This window comes from Octopus bimaculoides, chromosome 7, assembly GCF_001194135.2.
Source record: "Octopus bimaculoides isolate UCB-OBI-ISO-001 chromosome 7, ASM119413v2, whole genome shotgun sequence".
Classification (NCBI taxonomy): domain Eukaryota; kingdom Metazoa; phylum Mollusca; class Cephalopoda; order Octopoda; family Octopodidae; genus Octopus; species Octopus bimaculoides.
The window spans coordinates 7,653,423-7,659,909 of record NC_068987.1 but is presented as its reverse complement, the minus strand read 5'-3'; the positions used below and the strand labels follow the sequence as shown (position 1 = coordinate 7,659,909).

At 38.8% G+C, this 6,487-nt stretch overlaps 1 protein-coding gene across 2 annotated transcripts in view; it reads left to right on the top strand.

The window, feature by feature from the left end:
- LOC106880312 (uncharacterized protein C12orf29 homolog) overlaps positions 1–6,487 on the top strand; it is a 93,329-nt gene that overhangs the window by 2,942 nt on the left and 83,900 nt on the right. The window lies entirely within an intron of this gene.

Here is a 6,487-nt window from a genome sequence, read left to right as displayed (position 1 = left end):
ATTTTGAAGGTTAATCCACAAGGATCAGTAAAATCAGCACCAGTAATGTATTGAACATCCATATAATCAACTAATTAACTATATCTAACCTCAACAGAAATTAACATTTAGACTTAGCTTATATAACGGCTGGGATGGGGGGGGATACTCCAGAGTGACGTTCTCTATTACGAAACCCAAGCGTGATAGGATCTCATATATGTAACATGTTTTGAAAATTTTCGATCAAATATTATCCACACTATTAGCTACCAAAATCTCCCTCTCGAGATGTTTAAAATCAATAACGAAAAAAAAAAAAAACAAGGGAGATAACTCTAAATTGTTAGGATCCATCCCCCATGTGCATTGTCCATATTCTACAAAATTTCCCTTTAACTGATTATATTAGAGTTATTTCCCTTGTTGGTCATGGTTAAAAAAATCTTTAACATTCGAAAGACAGCTTTATTTATTAATTGCATGGGTAATTTCAATCGCTCGAAGATTCTCATCTCTCTATATTCTATACGTGTGATCCTACAGTCTGCACGTTAACTATAGATCTTCTGCACGTTATCTTTGTCATAATATTTAAGCCTTCAACAAATTAATATCTATCGTTGCCAGTGCCCCTGGACTGGCTCTTGTGCGGGCGGCACATAAAATACACCATTTTGAGCGTGGCCGTTGCCAGTACCGCCTGACTGGCCTTCGTGCGGGTGGCATGTAAAAGCACCCACTACACTCTCAGAGTGGTTGGCGTTAGGAAGGGCATCCAAGCTGTAGAAACTCTGCCAAATCAGATTGGAGCCTGGTGTAGCCATCTGGTTCACCAGTCCTCAGTTAAATCGTCCAACCCATGCTAGCATGGAAAGCGGACGTTAAACGATGATGATGATGAAATTTACTTCCTCCATCTCTAAAACACGTATCTGTGCATGCCTAAGTAAGTTTGAATGGCGATAGACAACTCCCTTTTTGTGTGGTTGAAGAACCAGCGACGTCTATTTATCAGAAACAATGAACAAACAAACGTAAGTGTGCAAACTACATCTCTTTTGCTGGAATGTAAAACTATAGAGAGCCGTTGGGATAGCTGCCTGGTTATGATGTTTGAACCACGGGCATGTGGTTTGTAGGTTCGATTCCATTGCATGACAACTTGGGCAAATGGTTTCTTCTGTAGCTTTGAGTTTACCAATATTTTGTGAGTGAAATTTAGTACATAGGAAAATATAAAGAAGCTCTTGGTGTGTAGATGTGTTTAGCTGTAGTGATAGCTCACCATCATTATTATTTAACGTTCATTTTCCATGCTGGCATGGGTTGGACTGTTCGACAGGTGCTGGCAAGCTAGAGCTGCTCCAGGCCCCAATTGTCTGTTTTGACATGGTTTCTATGGCTGGATACCCTTCCTAATGCCAGCCACTTTACAGGGGTGGCACAATCACTTAGTGGTTATGGAGTGTTGGACTCATGATCGTAAGATTCTGGTTTCAATTCTTGGACCAGGTGATGCATTGTATCCTTGAGCAAAACCCTTCATTTCACATCGCTCCAGTCCACTCAGCTAGCAAAAATGACTAACCCTGTGACAGACCAGTATCTTGTCCAGGTGGGGAATTCATATGCCATAAAACTGGGAAACCGGCCCTTATGAGTCAGTATTAACTTTATTAACTTTACCTTTACCACTCTACAGAGTGTACTGGGTGCTTTTTACGTGGTACCAAGAGGCTGTGTAGTTGAACAGTTTGCTCTGTAGCCTCAGAAGTTTTGTTTTGGTTCCCCCATTGTGTTGCATCTTAGCCAACTTTCCTCTACTTTATTCTCAAGCCAAAAACCAAAGCCTTGTGAGTGGATTTGGTTGAGGGAAACCGAATGAAGCCTATCGTATTTACGTATATATATATATATATATATATATATATATATATGTATGTATGTGCCAGATGCTTAGGAGCAATAAACACTGACAATGTGCAGAGAACATTTTACTACACTCTCGGAGTGGTTGGCGTTAGGAAGGGCATCCAGCTGTAGAAACTCTGCCAGATCAGATAGCCTGGTGCAGCCATCTGGTTTGCTAGTCCTCAGTTGATTCGTCCAACCCATGCCAGCATGGAAAGCAGATGTTAAACAATGATGATGATGATGACATATATATATATGACAAATGGAAGATGGAGTATACGAGAATTTATTATTATTTCTAGTCCAACCAATGTAAGCATGGAAAAGTGGACATTAAAACAATGATGGAGATGATGATGATGAGAATGATGATGATGATGATAATGATGATGATGATGATTGCTATGCTATTTGGAGACAAGATGGTTATATCAAGAGAAAGTTCTACAATCAGTAATGTTATTTTGAAGTGAAGTAGAATTTTTTTTTTTTTTATATAAATAAAATCTTTTTTTTTTATCTTCAAGCTTTACAGATTTCAAGTGGATGCTTCAATTAGCTTATCTGTCTAATATTTTTTTTTTATTATTTTTTTATATATGAACTAAATTACATAAATATCTCTCTACAACATCACAAACAAACAATTATTGAGTAGAAAATAGAAAATAAATTCACTGAAAGAAAAATGCTCAACTTATAGAAAAGCAAAACAGAACGAGGCAAAAGAAATGGCATCTTTTCCAACATTCAAATGACCGAAAAAAGGTCACAATAATATTTTTAACCCTTTTGTTAGAATCATCATCATCATCATCATCGTTTAATGTCCGCTTTCCATGCTAGCATGGGTTGGACGATTTGACTGAGGACTGGTGGACCAGGTGGCTGCACCAGGCTCCAATCTGATCTGGCAGAGTTTCTATAGCTGGATGCCCTTCCTAACGCCAACCACTCCGAGAGTGTAGTGGGTGCTTTTACGTGCCACCGGCACGAAGGCCAGTCAGGTGGTACTGGCAACAGCCACGCTTGAAATGGTGTACTTTATGTGCCACCTGCACAGGAGCCAGTCCAGGGGTACTGGCAATGATCTCGCTCGAATGTCTTTTCATGTGTCACTGGCACAAGTGCCAGGAAGGTGACATTGGTAACGATCACACTCAAATGGTGCTATTTACGTGCCACTGGCACGGAAGCCAGACAGCTGCTCTGGCAACGTTCATGCTCGGACGGTGCTGATATGCATTGCCTCTGTTTCAAATGATTCTGAAAATAGTGAAGAATTTAGTAAGATAACTTCAACTGTATTAATCTGGTTTTAGAAGATAAATTAACAGGAAATTCAGATGGAATTTGGTTTGAATTTGGTTTTCTTTAAAACAAGAGGTTTCTTTCATAGAACCAGGAACAGTATTGGACAGATTGGTGTCAAAATGGTTAATGATATTCTTTTATTCTTTTACTTGTTCAGTCATTTGACTGTGGCCATGCTGGAGCACTGCCTTTAGTCGAGCGAATTGACTCCAGGACTTATTCTTTACAGAACATTATCTGATTTGGCATGGTTTTCTATGGCTGGATGCCCTTCCTAATGCCAACCACTCCATTAGTGTAATGGGTGCTTTTGTGTGCCACTGGCGTCGGTGCCATTTGCATGACACTTGAGTGCTTCTATGTGCCACTGGCATGGGTGCGAATTTGCATGACACCGGTATGTGCCACGGCAATTGTTTACTACTGTTAAACTTTGTTGAGACAAGGGGTCACTCGCATACACTTGTAACCTGTCCCTTATATTCTTTTATCTATGACTCATTTCAGTCATGGGACTGTGACCATGCTGGGGCACCTCCTTGAAAAGTTTTGCAGAACAAATCAACCACAATACTTATTTTTTGAAGTTTGGTATTTGTTCTATTCATTGTTTTTGCTGCTAAATTATGGACATAAACAAATTAACACTAATTGATAAGAGATACGAACCACAAATACAACCTTAAAGACACAAACTTACTCACACACACACACACACACACTTGCCCCTGTGCTGGTGGCACGTAAAAGCACCCACTACACTCTCAGAGTGGTTGGCATTAGGAAGGGCATCCAGCTGTAGAAACCTTGCCAGATCAGATTGGAGCCTGGTGCAGCCTCCTGGCTTCCTAGACCCCAGTTGAACCGTCCAACCCATACCAGCATGGAAAGTGGACGTTAAACAATGATGATGATGATGATGAGGATGATGACCTGTGTGTGTGTGTTTGTCCCCCACCACTGCTTGATAACTAGTGTTGGTTTGTTCATGTACCCATAACTTAGCTGTTCAACAAAAAAGAACAAAAAAAACCTGATTGAACAAATACCAGGCATTTAAAAAAAAATAAGTACAGGAGTTGACTCGTTTGAATAAAACCCTTCAAGGCAATGCCCCAGCATGGCCACAGTTCAATGAGTGAAACACATAAAAAAAGTTTAAGAAGTAAACAAGAGGTATTGGAGCGTGACACCCACACAGTCCTTTGACTTGTGAAATCTCGTCAAACTGTCCAGTCTTTGCCCTCATGAAAGCCGGATGTTAAATCACAATGGTATGATATGTGCATATATTTGTGTTCATGTGTTAGTATTGTTGGTTGAGAATCTATAGATATACACTAGTTTAGTATAACATTGACACAAAAAATTGCAAGTTAATTAGTATTACTTGAAAGGACATGAATTCAGTTTCACAATTTTCTGACACACTTAAAAAGAAGTTCTATTTTATTTATCTCACCTGGTTTACAAATAACAAAATCTTTCTATGGTCGTAGCGTTTTCCCTCAAACTGACAGACTTTGGGACTCTCTTCCATCCCATTTTTTTCCTTTCTTTTTATAACCTGAACTCCTTCAAATCTAAAGTAAATTAATTTCTTTTGCCTCAATTTCTCTTTCTTTTGCCTTAATTTCACCTTTTGTCTTAATTTCACCTTTTGTTGCCTTAATTTCTCTTTATTTTGCCTTAATTTCTCTTTCTTTTGCCTTAATTTTTCTTTATTTTTTGCCTAATTTCTCCTTCTTTTGCCTTAATTTTTCTTTATTTTTTGTCTTAATCTCTCCTTTTGCCTTAACTTCTCTCTTTTGCTCTTAATTTCTCCTTCTTTTGCCTTAATTTCTCTTTCTTTTGCCTTAATTTCACCTTTTGTTGCCTTAATTTCCCTTTCTTTTGCCTTAATTTCTCTTTTTGTCTTAATTTTTCCTTATTTTGTCTCAATTTCATCCTCACACTCGCCTTGTTTGGGACTTCATAAAAAAAAAAGGACCCTTTTGTTACGATTATTCTATTATATTTTCTTTTTGTTTCAATTAATTTTAGTTTAAAATTCTAGCACAAGGCCAGTAATTTGTTTTTTTGGGGGTGGGATTGGGGTGGGTGGTGGTTTAAGTTTATTACATCGACCCCTAGAGCTGAATTGATACTTGCTTTATCATCTGTGAAAGAATGAAAACACTAGCATAGCTAGAGTGTGTGCTACCTGGGGTGGTCCTGCCATTTACCATCCCCGGACCCCACAAAAATACACATAATGCCTACAGCAGACCCAAAAGTGCTGCCCCTTTAAAAGTGCCGCCCAGAGTGGACTGCCCCCTATCACTCTCCCCTAGCTACGCTAGTGGATGAATGACAAAGTTGACCCCAGCAAAATTTGAAGTTGGAACATAAAAATGAATGAAATACCACTAAGCATTTTATCTGGTTTTCCAACGATTCTGCCAGCTCGTTACCTTAATTAAGAATTAATTAAAATATCTTTGTTGATATTAAGCTGGTATTTGCAGGAAATTAATGTGAAATTTTGATGGAAGGTTTTAGATTTAGATCGCTTGAAAACAGGAATTTTGTATGATAGAACTGGTATCAGTCTCTGGTGGGTTGGTACGAAAAGAGTTGTGAGATCACTCAGTATATACTCAGGTACCCTTCAGTTATAATTCCCAATGAGTGAGCTCCTGTGTGGTCACTTGACTTGCTAGAAACACCAGCTAAATCACATCTTCGGCAAAACACATTCTACTCTCTAGGGAGCAGAAAAATTATATTGAATACAGTAGTGATATGTAACCCTAAAATATCAGAAAGGAATGCTTTTAATCCCAGGTCTGTTCAATAAGAACGGACTCAGGGCTGCCCAACAACGATTTTCCTTGTTATCAAAGTACCAAAGCTGAGCGTGCCTGTTTAGCAAATGAGTTGGTCTTATTAGTATACCGATGATAAAGACCTTTTTATTACAGTGCAATTTATATTGGTATACTCTCTCTCTCTCTCTCTCTCTGTTTATCACAGACGATGTAGCTTGATTAATGTACTTAGATAACCTCCAGCCGCTCACTCGTTACTCTTTGACCTTCAATATCAATCACAGTAAGCTCTATTCTTTGATGTAGTTTCAAGTATGAATTTCCTGTTTCTGTTTCTTTAGGCTTATTGGAACAGTTGTGTATATTAGTTCTCTATAATCATTTTCCTTAAGGATGTTATACAATGATGATGAGATTTCTCCTCCCCTCCTCCTCCACCCATCCGCCTCCCCTCCTCCTCCCTCCCC